Source organism: Sarcophilus harrisii, chromosome 4 (genome assembly GCF_902635505.1).
Source record: "Sarcophilus harrisii chromosome 4, mSarHar1.11, whole genome shotgun sequence".
In the NCBI taxonomy this organism is placed as follows: Eukaryota; Metazoa; Chordata; class Mammalia; order Dasyuromorphia; family Dasyuridae; genus Sarcophilus; species Sarcophilus harrisii.
The window spans coordinates 352,580,082-352,592,591 of record NC_045429.1 but is presented as its reverse complement, the minus strand read 5'-3'; the positions used below and the strand labels follow the sequence as shown (position 1 = coordinate 352,592,591).

At 33.0% G+C, this 12,510-nt stretch overlaps 1 protein-coding gene across 14 annotated transcripts in view; it reads left to right on the top strand.

Annotated features, from left to right (window-relative positions):
- The window catches only part of BCAS3 (BCAS3 microtubule associated cell migration factor), a 794,545-nt gene that overhangs the window by 382,219 nt on the left and 399,816 nt on the right, over nt 1–12,510 (top strand). The gene's annotated exons all lie outside the window — the stretch shown is intronic.

Below are 12,510 nucleotides of genomic sequence, written 5' to 3'. Positions count from 1 at the left end.
GGATGCACAGCGAGGTTGGGAAATATATTGTGGGGTTTAATTAAATGCTATTGGAGGGTGGGGGAAAAAATTCTCTACCTTGGCACCTTTGGAGAATTTTGATGCGTGTTTCCCTCCCAGCATTAATTCATAGAGCTTGAAGAATAAAGAATGATAGCGTTTATCAAAAGTTAGTGGCTTGATCCTATAAATGCCATATCTGTTGATTCTGAAAGCTTTTGATTCTTTTGATAGATACTGAAATAGCAGATTTTTACTAATGTAGTGAAAACTGTGAAAGAAACCTTCTATTAGACATTTTAGCCAAAATAGATATTGGGGTGCTAAACTTTATAGCAAGCTGAACAATGGTTTAAAAAATGAAAAGGTAGAAATTTACATTTAGACAGTTATGTAGTCATTTTTCACCGGTGGCATGAGGAGAAAATTTAGGTTTTTTAAATGTAGTTTTTAGTGGTCATAGAATTTTTAAAATCTTATAATTACAATTCAATTTTATGTAATGGACTAGGCCTCTAATTTCACTAAATAGCTTGGCACACTGCATCTTTTTAGGAAATATCTTGAAATTAACATTGATTTTTTTTTTTTTTTTTGGTGAGGTTTTATTGTACTTGGCCTACCTGTAATATAAACCATGATTTAAAATGTTTCTATAACCAATGTATTTTAGAGTTAAAATGTGGTATGTGTTAAATAGCAAAAGCACATTGGAAACTACAAATAATTTGCAGTTTTCAAAGTCATGTCAAGAAATTTCACAATGTATTGATCAACCAGTAGCCTAACAAGTCTACTACAAAATCCACCAGAATATCAAGTACACAGATGCTCATACAGATTTGTGATAGAGTAGTTGTTCTCTCCAGAAATGCAGATTGTAGCTAATCCATGGTTGTCTATTTTGATTTGGTCCAAACAAGTCCTCCATTCATATTCACCTAACATTCAGTTATAAGAGTCTGTTATAGCAGACTAAAGTCCTTTTGCTGACTTGATAACAAAGTGTCCTTGGTTTTCTTGACTATTTCTTAACTAGGCCCATGAATATTTTAAGGTTTTTCTTGTTTTATTGAAATGCTGCCTTTTGGAAAATGGGATACAGGATAATTTTTTTTCAATTATCTGGTCATCAGAATCTGTTTTGTTTGTTCTGTTGTTTCTTCTGTGTTTCTTGACTCAAATATTGATTCATAAAATAAGAAAACCTCAAAAAATGATAAAATCATAATCTTGTCTTTTCCTCAGCATTCTTGTTGTACCATCTTTAAGCATCTTTAATTAATCTTAATTTATTAGGATAGGTGAACACTAAATATACTGGAGTACTTCTGCTCAATTTATTCAAGAATTATATCTGGAAGTTTGAAGGGACAAACTGGAGTTTAATAAGCCTCCTCTGATTCCTTTGAAGTTTATGCTACTTAGTATTACTAATTTACAAGTAGAATAACTAAGGTGAAGGAAATAAATTTCTCCTACAAAATTATCTTAGTAATTCATGGTAACACTGTAATTTAAATTCATAATATTTTTGTAAGAATCATGAATGACATTTGCATGAAAACCCAGGTTGTAAAGCATAATTACTTTCAATGTTTAAAAACTCATTTACATATGAAAAGATAGAATTTATGGAAAAGTAGTCTATTTGACTTCACTAAAAATACTAATATATTATATGACTGAAGCAAATAACTTGCTAAATATGGTCATCTGTGTCAGAGCAATAAAAGCCTGACATATAATTCCTGAAAGGAGCCTAGGCACCAGGGAAAGGGCCTTTATCTGTCCATCAGGTACACCTTCTCTGAAACTCATTTTATAAGAGCTCATGGGTCTGCATCTTTTATTATCAAATTCCCTTGCAAAGGCTATACTGAGGTCTTATTAAAACACAAGTGTCCTCTTGTTTCTGGTGCCTGAAACTTTTCATTCATGCTTAACCACAACCTTTCCTCTTGAGTTTTTCCATTGTTATTTTTTTTCTTGTAGTTCCAAACACAGTTAATTCAAATATTCTCAATTTCAGATATTTAAGGATCATTTAAGAATGATCCCCCTCTGTCTCCCATTAATTCAGTCTATGTAAGTGTTGTTTAGATACTTCCTTTGGTTTTCCGTAGATCTGTGAGTCAGATGGAATAGATGGTATACAGATTTCAGAGATGATAATTATGGCAAGAAAATAAAATAGAAGGAAATGGAAACGTAAATAGAGAGAAGATACTTTTTTTCTAGCAAGGTTATAATAAAAGAATAGGACTTACATTAAGATATGCCATGATTTGGCAGTCATAATATTATTTTGACTGATAGAGAGAATTTGAGATATGTGGCTAAAAAAACAAACCAGCCCCAAATAAGAAAAAAACAAACAACTTAAGACTTGACCCCAAATTTCTCTATCTGCTACCCCATACTGCATCCTATAACATAAAATTACCAATAATTGGAGTTCCCAAGTTTCACCTATTTTTTAATTAAAGCTTTTTATTTTCAAAACATATACATGGATAATTTTTCAACATTGACCTTTGCAAAACCTTGTGTTCCAAATTCCCCCTTCCCCCATCCTCTCCTCTAGATGGCAAGTAATCCAATATATGTTAAACATATATGTTTATAACATGTTAAAATATGTTAAATCCAATGTATGTATACATATTTATACAATTATCATGCCACACAAGAAAAACCAGAAAAAAGAAAAAAATGAGAAAGAAAACAAAATATAAGCAAAGCACAACAAAAAGAGTGAAAAGGTTATGTTGTGATCCATACTCAGTTCCCACAGTTCTCTCTATGTGTGTAGATGGCTCTCTTCATTACAAGATCATTGGGACTCATTCATTTCACTGTTGAAAAGAGCCATGTCCATCAGAATTGATCTTTGTATTATCTTGTTGTTGCTGTATACAATGAACTCCTGATTCTGCTCATTTCACTTAGCATCAGTTCATGTAAGTCTCTCCAAGCCTCTCTGTATTCATCCTCCTGATCGTTTCATATAGAACAATAATATTCCATAACATTCATATATCATAACTTATTCAGCCATTCTCCAATTGATGGGCATCCACTCAGTTTTCAGTTTCTGGCCACTACAAAAAGGACTGCCACAAACATTCTTGCATATATAGATCCTTTTCCCTCCTTTAAGATCTCTTTGTGATATAAGCCCAGTAGGAACACTGCTGGATCAAAAGGTATGCACATTTGGGCCTAGTTCCAAATTGCTCTCCAGAAGGGTTGGATCAGTTCACAGCTCCACTAATAATGTATTAATGTCCCAGTTTTCCCACATCCCCTCCAATATTCATCATTATCTTTTCCTGTCATCTTAGCCAATCTGAGAAATGTGTAGTGGTACCTCAAAGTTGTCTTAATATGCATTTCCCTGATTAATAGTGATTTAGAGCACTTTTTCCATATGACTAGAAATAGTTTCAATTCCTTCATCTGAAAATTGTCTGTTCACATCCTTTGACCATTTATCAATTGAGAATGGCTTGAATTCTTATAAATTTGAATAAATTCTCCATATATTTTAGAAATGAGGTCTTTATTGGAACCCTTGAATGTAAAAAATTTTTTTCCCAGTTTATTGCTTCCCTTCTAATTTTGTCTGCATTGGTTTTGTTTGTACAAATTTCTTTTTTACTTTAATATAATCAAAATTATCTATTTTATATTCAATAATGTACTCCAGTTCTTCTTTGGCCACAAATTCTTTTTTTCCACTGATCTGAGAGGTAAACTATCTTTTGTTCTGCTAATGTTTTAATAATATTACTCTTTATGTCTAAATCATGAACCCATTTCAACCTTATCTTGGTATACAGTATGTTAGGTATGTGTCAATGCCTAGTTTCTGCCATTAATAATTCCCAATTTTCTCAGCAGTTTTTGTCAAATAGTGAGTTCTTATCCCCAAAGCTGGGGTGTTTGTTTGTAAAATACTAGATTGCTATAGTCATTGATTATTTTGTCCTGAGTTTCACCTATTTTTAACCATTGTCTTTTCTTATCAATTATAATCTAATTAAATGACCTACACTAAAGATTTCCATTAAGAATATCATTTACACAAAGGTCACCATAGCAGTGTAGAGTATTTCAAGAATATTCTGACTTTCTTATAAAGTTGAGACTTTGAGCCCCATCTCAGGCACTGGTCTTTTCATAAATTCATTTCCTTTCCTTTTGAAGAAAACAATAAGCCAGATTTCAGTGATCATTCAGCTTCTTGTTATGAATGTCTTCAGCTTATAATCCTGTGTATATATACACTCACATATACATGTGTACCAAAGTAAAATATACATATGTATATGTGTGTATATTATACACACAGACACACACACAGACACACACACACACACATATATATATATATATATATATATATATATATATATATGTATGTATCAAGTTTCTGCAATATAAAACTGTGACAAAGGGTATTTACGGCAGAACTCTAGGTTGCTGATCTTTGTATGATCTATGGACTCATAGGGGCGTCCTTCATGCCTCAGAGTATATCAAGGGGTATGACCTTGGCATGGTTTTAGAAGCATTGCCTAACTTTACTTTCTAGGTAGGGTCAGGGAGTCCATAGTTTCTGGGATTTGCTGAGAATTGACATTGGAAGAATCAGCCCCTGATGAAGTCAGTGCCCAGAATCTGAAGCTTCTTTTGAAGGCCTTACTCTTTCTCCTGAGGATATGCTTCCCCTTCATTTTTCCTGTTTACAGACTAAACAGATAAAGCTATCTTCTTAAATTTGAAGAGTTTTTCCCTCTTGAATTTTCATAGATAGAAGGATGAATAAACAAAAATGTCATTTAAAAGTAAATCCTCAGTTAAATCTCCTTATTACTAGAGGAATCAGCATTATTGTTGAAAACTTGTTACCAAAATTATTAGTTTTTAAAAAATGACTGTCATTATAGAAATGACTATAGACCATTATAGAAATTTTTTTTTCCACTGTGAAAGACCAGAGTTCTTGGTGTAAATGTTATCTTGAGTCACTAGGGAGTTTACAAGCAGGTTATCTACTTCTTGTTTCCAGGGCAAAAAATTGCCAGGAAATTTTTTTCAGTGTATTTAAATCCATTACGAATGATGTCCAAGTCCTTTCTATCACGAAAGGAAGGAAGAACAGACAAATGTTCATATATTACCCAGATACCCTGATGCCTGTAGGAGACATTTAAGACAGTGAAAGAGTAGTTAGAGGGCAAAACAAGGAAGGTAATGCACTGGTCTTTCCGTAAATTCATCTCCTTTCCTTTTGAAGAAAACAATAAGCCAGATTTCAGTGATCATTCAGCTTCTTATTATGAATGTCTTCATCTTTTAAAGAAGGAAATGTATCTTGTTTTTTAGGTGGTTTTTTAAAAATGAGATTTAATATTCTGTGTTTGGTGGATTCAGTGTATATTAACAATTTACTTATTGCTGTACCTACTGTCACCCCCTACTCCAGAACTTTGTTACTTCTTCACTGAACTGATGCAACTGTTCCCTTATGATCTTTTTGTCTCCTTTCACTCTTTCCTCTAATCCACTCTTTACACTGTTAACAGTTTTTTCTTTCTAAGGCATAAATATAATCACATAACTCAATTCCTTTGCAAACTCCTACTAGCTTTTTGAAGAAATTCCCAACTCATAGAATTACAAAATCTAAGAGATGTAGGGGACTTCCAAAACCCTGTCATACAAATCATGTGTTATGATGAGGTATTTTTTTCTAGTGTCTCCAAAAAATAGTTATATAGCCTTTATTTGCGGATTTCCAGAAAGAGCAAACTAATGGGTACTTGAAAGTAGTGCATTCTACTATCAGTTAATTCTTGCAAGTTTTTCCTTATGCCAAGTCTAAATCTTCTTGTTTTCTACTCTTACTGGTTGCTTCTACTTCAACTGATTGGGGTCAAGTTGGGAAAAACAAAACCAATCTCTCTTTATTTGACTGCTTTTAAGCTACTTAAAAATAGCTTTAATGCCATTTTTCCCTTCCCCACCTGTACCCCAAGCTTTCATTTTTCTGAGCTAAATTTCCTTGATAGATCAGCTGATTTTTAGTCCATCAAGTTATTCATTCCTTTTACCGTCCTTATCACCCTCTCCTGGATATACTCCAGATGTGATATAATTTGAGGAGAAAATAATAGGATTCCCTTTATCGAGATAAGCATCTCAACTTAGAAAAACATAGTTGCCTACCACTTATACTGATTATTCATTAAGGCCACCCATCTTTTTCATACATTCATTCATTCACATTGTATCTGTCTAGTCAGTTACATTCCTCCTGTTTCCCTGCATGTCTTCCCTACTCCTCACCACTATACTGTTAAAGTTGTGTTTTTTTTAAAATACAAGTATAGAACTTTTCTTTTATTCCATTAAAGTTTCCTCGTATTCATTTTGTATCCAATATTGTACCCTATCAAAATACTTTTGGATCCTGACACCATTATCCAATCAGTTAGCTATTCTTGTGTCATCTGCAAAGTTGTTAAGATTGCTTCCTATAAGGAGCAGCTAGATGGCACAGCGGATAGAGCACAAACCCTGGAGTCCCGAGTTCAAATCTGGCCTCAGATACTTAACACTTCCTAGCTGTGTGACCCTGGGCAAGTCACTTAAACCACAATTGCCTCAGTGGGAAAAAAAAATGCTTCCTATGTCTTCAACCAAGTTATTAATAAAATTGTTGGCCAATTCAAGGTTAAAGAGAAAGATCCTTGGGGTACTCCACTAGATGCCTATTTCCAAGTTAATATTATAGTTAATGTTAATATTTATGACTGGTCTTTCAAACAATTCCATGAGAGATTTTCTTAGAAGCTTTGTTACAATCTAAATATATGATATTCATAGCATTCTCTTAATTTGTGAATCTACCTTAGAAAGGAAAAAAAAAGTCTTATGTTCTGGGCAAAATGTCTATGTTGTGGGCAAAATATCTACTTTACTTTTCTATGAATTTTCCACGAATTCCAGCCTCTGAACCAGTTTTTTATTCCCTCATCCTGAAATGCCATCTTCCCTATTCCTCCTATTTAATGCCTATTTCACTTCTATCCAGTTCCAATACCAACTTCTCCCTGAAACCTTCCCTCAGCTATAAATAGTGCATGGGAAGAAAAAAAAAACCTTGAAGCTGAAATTAGAAGTAATCAGGGTTTCAGTATTGCTTCTGACCCTTACAAGATGTGTGACACTGTAACCTCTTTAAACCCAACTTGTAAAATGGGGATAAGAATGCCAACACCATCTACTTCAAAGGGTGAATGTCAGGAAGACTCTTTGTAAATCTGAAAGCACCTTAAACATGTGAATTATGATGACTTTTTCTACTTCTGCTAAACATGTGTGATCTTGGGCAAATTACTTCATGTCTCTGTGCCTCAATATTCAGATTAGACGAATGATATTTAAGCTCCCTTCTTCATTTGTTTCATTATATACCCAACATTTCCCAAAATGTCTTAAACATAGTAGATATTTAAATGATTTTTAATTGATTTTCTTCTATCTCTAGCATTTTACAATTCTGTCATTTGTTGTGTTCTTTTTTGTATGTGAACTGCTTATATCGACCTTTTATTATATTTCTAATTGTAAGTATCTTCAAGAGAGGTTATTTTATGACCCATATATTCATCTCTATTTCTCTTTCAGCTTCTAGAATAGATTTAATAATAATATTTACTTTTTGGGTTGAGCATGTAGACCCATAATTTAATTGGTTGTGAGAACTTATAATGAGGAAATGCAGGTTGGTGCTTAGCTAGGTGACTTTCCCATGATGACAACCCATTGTGTATTAGAGGTAGATCTTGAAACTGTGTCTTCTACCTTCAAGACTAGCTCTTTATCTTCTGTTTCATTGCTGCCTCATTATAGCTTAATATATATTAAGTATATTATTATTAAGTAGCTGAGGAAAGATTTCAGGGAGAAGTTGGTATTGGAACTGGATAGAAGTGAAGTTGGCAGAAATAGGAGGAGTAGGGAAGATGGCATTTCAAAATGAGGGAATAAAAAACTGGTACTAAAGCTAGAATTTGTGGGACACATTCATAGAAAAGTGAATTAAATGAAGAAACAAATGAATAGGAATTACTTTTGTTAAAATTTTTCAGTAAAATTTACATATCTATCCCTTCCTCTCCCCTATCCAGGGAGACTTATAAAAGAAAAAAAGAAAAGGAATAGAAAATGGGTCAACAAAATAAACTAATCCATAAAAAATGTCTAACATTTTATAAAGTACTCCATGCCTGTAATTCCCCATACTTTAAAAGTCAGAAATTAACAAACAAAAAGCCAGTATAGGGCTTTATTTCTGCTATTTAAAGATAGAACATTGTACCATTGCAGATAAGAGAGAGGGCTGTTTTTCATGAACTCTTAAAGTCATCTGTACTCAGTGATCTCTTTTGCAGGGAAAGTTTAAAAAGATGTAGGGAAGGGGGAAGAGACTTCTCCTTTCCCAGCCTTGGATTCATTAGGCAAATACAGTTTACCAAAAAGAAAAAAAATTAATGCCAGCATATCCTGATACCTCTTGGGTACATGATGTAAATTCACCTCTTAAATGACCACGGGGGAAACATATTCATGGGATTCCAGGTACTATTTTTTTTTTTTTTAAATGTTCTTGTCTTTTAGAATCACATACCTTCAGAAATACCAAGTGCTTTCAGTGCATATTATTCAGAAAGAGTTATTTCCAAATTCCACAGACTTGCATCTGCCTAGGTTCTGGCTAACCATATATTATAGATCCTGATTGACACAGCTTCAGGTGTTTTTGATGAAAAGAATGAACTATCATGTATACACTGATACATGTATCAGTGATTTGCTCCAACATATTCTCTAGCATTTCCTTCTTGCTAATCTGTAAAGAAGGCTGTAGATAATCATGCAAATGTTGCCTTGGAAACCTAAGAAAATTTTGGTAACTGAACTGTTTTCAAGTTTAGTAATTAGAACTAAGCATCAATTGGATTTTAATAATAAAAACATATCAAATTTTAGCTAGATTTTATAGACACATACCTTTTAAAAATACTTTTACTTTATCCTTACAAAAGTATTGTGAGAAATGTAGAACAGGTATTACTTCCCCCATTTTGTAAATGAGAAAACTGAGCAACAGAAACTGAGGGACAGAAATTTAACTGTTTTACTTCAGTTAAGTGATTGTGGATACAGGGTGCAAACCAGTGGTCAGGTCATCAGATTCTATCTCTGCTACAGTTTTGTTTTTTTTTTAAAAAAAATTATTGATGTTTTCTGTTTATGTCATCTTAGTATCACTTGTATCCTTCCCCTCCCCTCTTACACCTATTTACAGCTCTTACAACTATTCTATATGATAAAGTGTTTTTGTTTTTAGTCTTGGGGGAGGGAAAAAAGTCAGCACAACTGATGAGTACATTAAGAAAATCCAAAAACATATGCAAGGGTAGCACCTGTGAATCTCTCACTTCCATGAAAGGGTAGGTTAGAGGTATCTCTTCATTTGAGTCCTATTTACTTTTTTTTTTTTTTTTTTTTTTTTTTTTTTTTTTTGGTGTGCCATTATATGGTTTTGTTTTTGGGGTTTTTTTTGCTAAAATTTTAATTGCTTAGTTGGCCCTGTGAAACTAGAACAGATCCATAAAAAATTCATTGAAATTGTAAAACTACTAATAATAATACTTTGGATTTCAAGAACACATTCATTTCAGAGTTTAGAATTCCTTTACTACATAGTTGTGAACAGAGTGATAGAATTCTAGAGAAGAAATAGCTGGTTGAGTCTTACAAGTCACTGGAAGAATTAGAATGACAACCTATGAGTTCTGACCTCCAACTCTTGATACTAGTTTAGGATTGTTCCCAAATATACATGGGAAAAATGTTTATCAGAGAGGGAAAGTGTTTTGCATCTTCTTCTTTTGCCCATAATAGCCATAACATGGCTATTATTGATTATTTGACAATTGGTTCTCCTGTTATAGGTAGATTTGTAGATCTTGCTATGTACACTAGGCTTCCTGCTAGGACCAGTGCATATTGTTCTCTTGGCGAGAAGATAAATCTTATGATCTTCATTACCAGGTCTATGATAGTGTCCTGAAGAAACAATTACATTTTGAGAAAGACTATAGAACCAACCACATTTTTCAGTCATCCCTGGATTTAAGAGGAAGATGACTACTTTCAGTGCTACAATCAATCTAACCTAACATCCTGTATTGCATCACTATTATAGCATATACCAAGTATGACAGAGGAACTCATCAATATTTCCCTACATTGTCACCAGTAAATATTTGTCCAGGAGTAAGTAGGGTGGAGAGGAAGGAGATATGGATCTCTCGTGGAGGAAACTTGGCATGTAGAATTTGTTTGAAGAGTATTTATAGTTTATTGTTGGCCAAAGATTGTACTACATTGCTTTGACATCTGAATTTGTGTTAACTTCTAGTATTAACTTCAGCTTGTACATTTGAATTTTACTGAAGATTTTAATAATTTTGGCTTATTAGATCCTATTGTGGATTTTTTGGGGGAAACTTTGAATCTTGTGGATAAAGTTCTACAGCAAGAAATTGGAATGCATGATCTTTTACTTCTTCCTCTTTCATAGGTATTTTTGTATGATTTTGGTCACCTTATTGAGTCTTTCTCACCTGTTACTTTTTTTAGTAATGTAATGGTTTCTGCTGCCTTGGAATAGTAGCAGCAACAGGATCCTTCAGACAAATATTAGAAATATTTGAATTAGAACTCTCCTTTGTCCATATTTTAAACTCTGTCACGATATGTTCTGTATTCCTTTATCATGATTAACTCCTTTAATGCAATGAAATATAAAGAAATTTTATACTGAAAATTTTTTTTTTAATAGCCTTTTATTTACAGGATATATACATGGGTAACTTTACAGCATTAACAATTGCCAAACCTCTTGTTCCAATTTTTCACCTCTTACCCCCCCCCACCCCCTCCCCTAAATGGCAGGATGACCAGTAGATGTTAAATATATTAAAATATAACTTAGATACATAATAAGTATACATGACCAAGAAAATTTTTGTTTTAATAGAGATAAATTTATTTGCTTTTTCCATGGATGATGTCATCATCCTCTGTGACCATGAGAAGTACTTTTGTTAGACCTTAATGGCTAATTTTTTATAATCTTCATTTTCTTTTTTAGTCTTTTTATTTTCAAAATATATGCAAAGAATAGTTTTCAACAGTCACCTTTGCAAACATCTTGTGTTCCAAGTTTTTCTCCCTCCCTTTCCCTATTCTCTCTCCTAGAAAGCAAGTAATCCAATATTTGTTAAACATATGCAGCTCTTCTAAATATATTTCCACATTTATCATGCTGCACAAGAAAAATTAGATCAAAAAAAGAAAGAAAAAAAAGGCAAGCAAACAACAACAAAAAAGTGAAATTACTATATTGTGGTCCACATTCTGTCCTCTTTCTGGATGCAGATGGCTCTCTCCATCACAGATCTGTTAGAATTGGCCTGAATCACCTCATTGCTTAATAGTTCATTTGAACAAAATTTTCTCTTTTTATTTTCCAAGGAATTTTAGCACTTTTTGAAGTATAGCCTTAAAGTCAGCCTTTTGTATTACCAGAACAAATACTTTAAAAAATATATATAGCTTACAAACAGTAAACATAATAGAACTTATGCTTTTCTGTCCTTTTCCATATATTCTGCAGTCCATTTTTAGAGACAGTGAGATTTATCTTCCTTATAGACATTCAATCAAATGTTACACTTGTTTGTTACATAATAAAGAGGATCTTTCAGGTATGGGTTTGACTAGCTGGCCAGAGGATCTTTCTCAATTCTCAGCTTTTGTTATTTTGAGATGTAATACTCTAATATCATTATTTCTTTTGATAATTGCATTAGTCTTCTGAGTTAAGTATTGTAATTGTAATTAATCCCTTTTTACAGGGGAGGCAACTAAGACTCAAGGAATCTTGGCATTTAGTTTTAGAAGGAACTAAAGAGGAAATATATTCCACCCATAAGTAGGAATCCCTTGTTTTCCATAAATTGAAATTGTACATCTTGAAGATTTCTAGTAACTGAAAATTCATTATAATTTTACCTATAGGAAAGGTAGCCCATTCCATTGCTGGACAGCTCAGATTGTCAGACTATGTTTATTTTAAATCCATCTCCTTACTGCTTTTGTCATCTGATGCTAGCTCTGTCATACAGAAATAGGTATTCAAGTCTAATCTCTCTTGTACATTCCAACCTTTCAGATCTTTGAAGAAAAGAAAAATCAAAGATTATGTTCTCTTTGTGTTTTCTCCTCTCTTAAGTTAATCATCTCTAAGGTTCTCTTTCAATTGAGATTTATATAGCATAGTTTTGAGTCTCTTCATTGCCCTCAGCTTATCAATGCCTTTCATAAAATATTTCTCCTAACTCTGAATAACACTTCAAATAT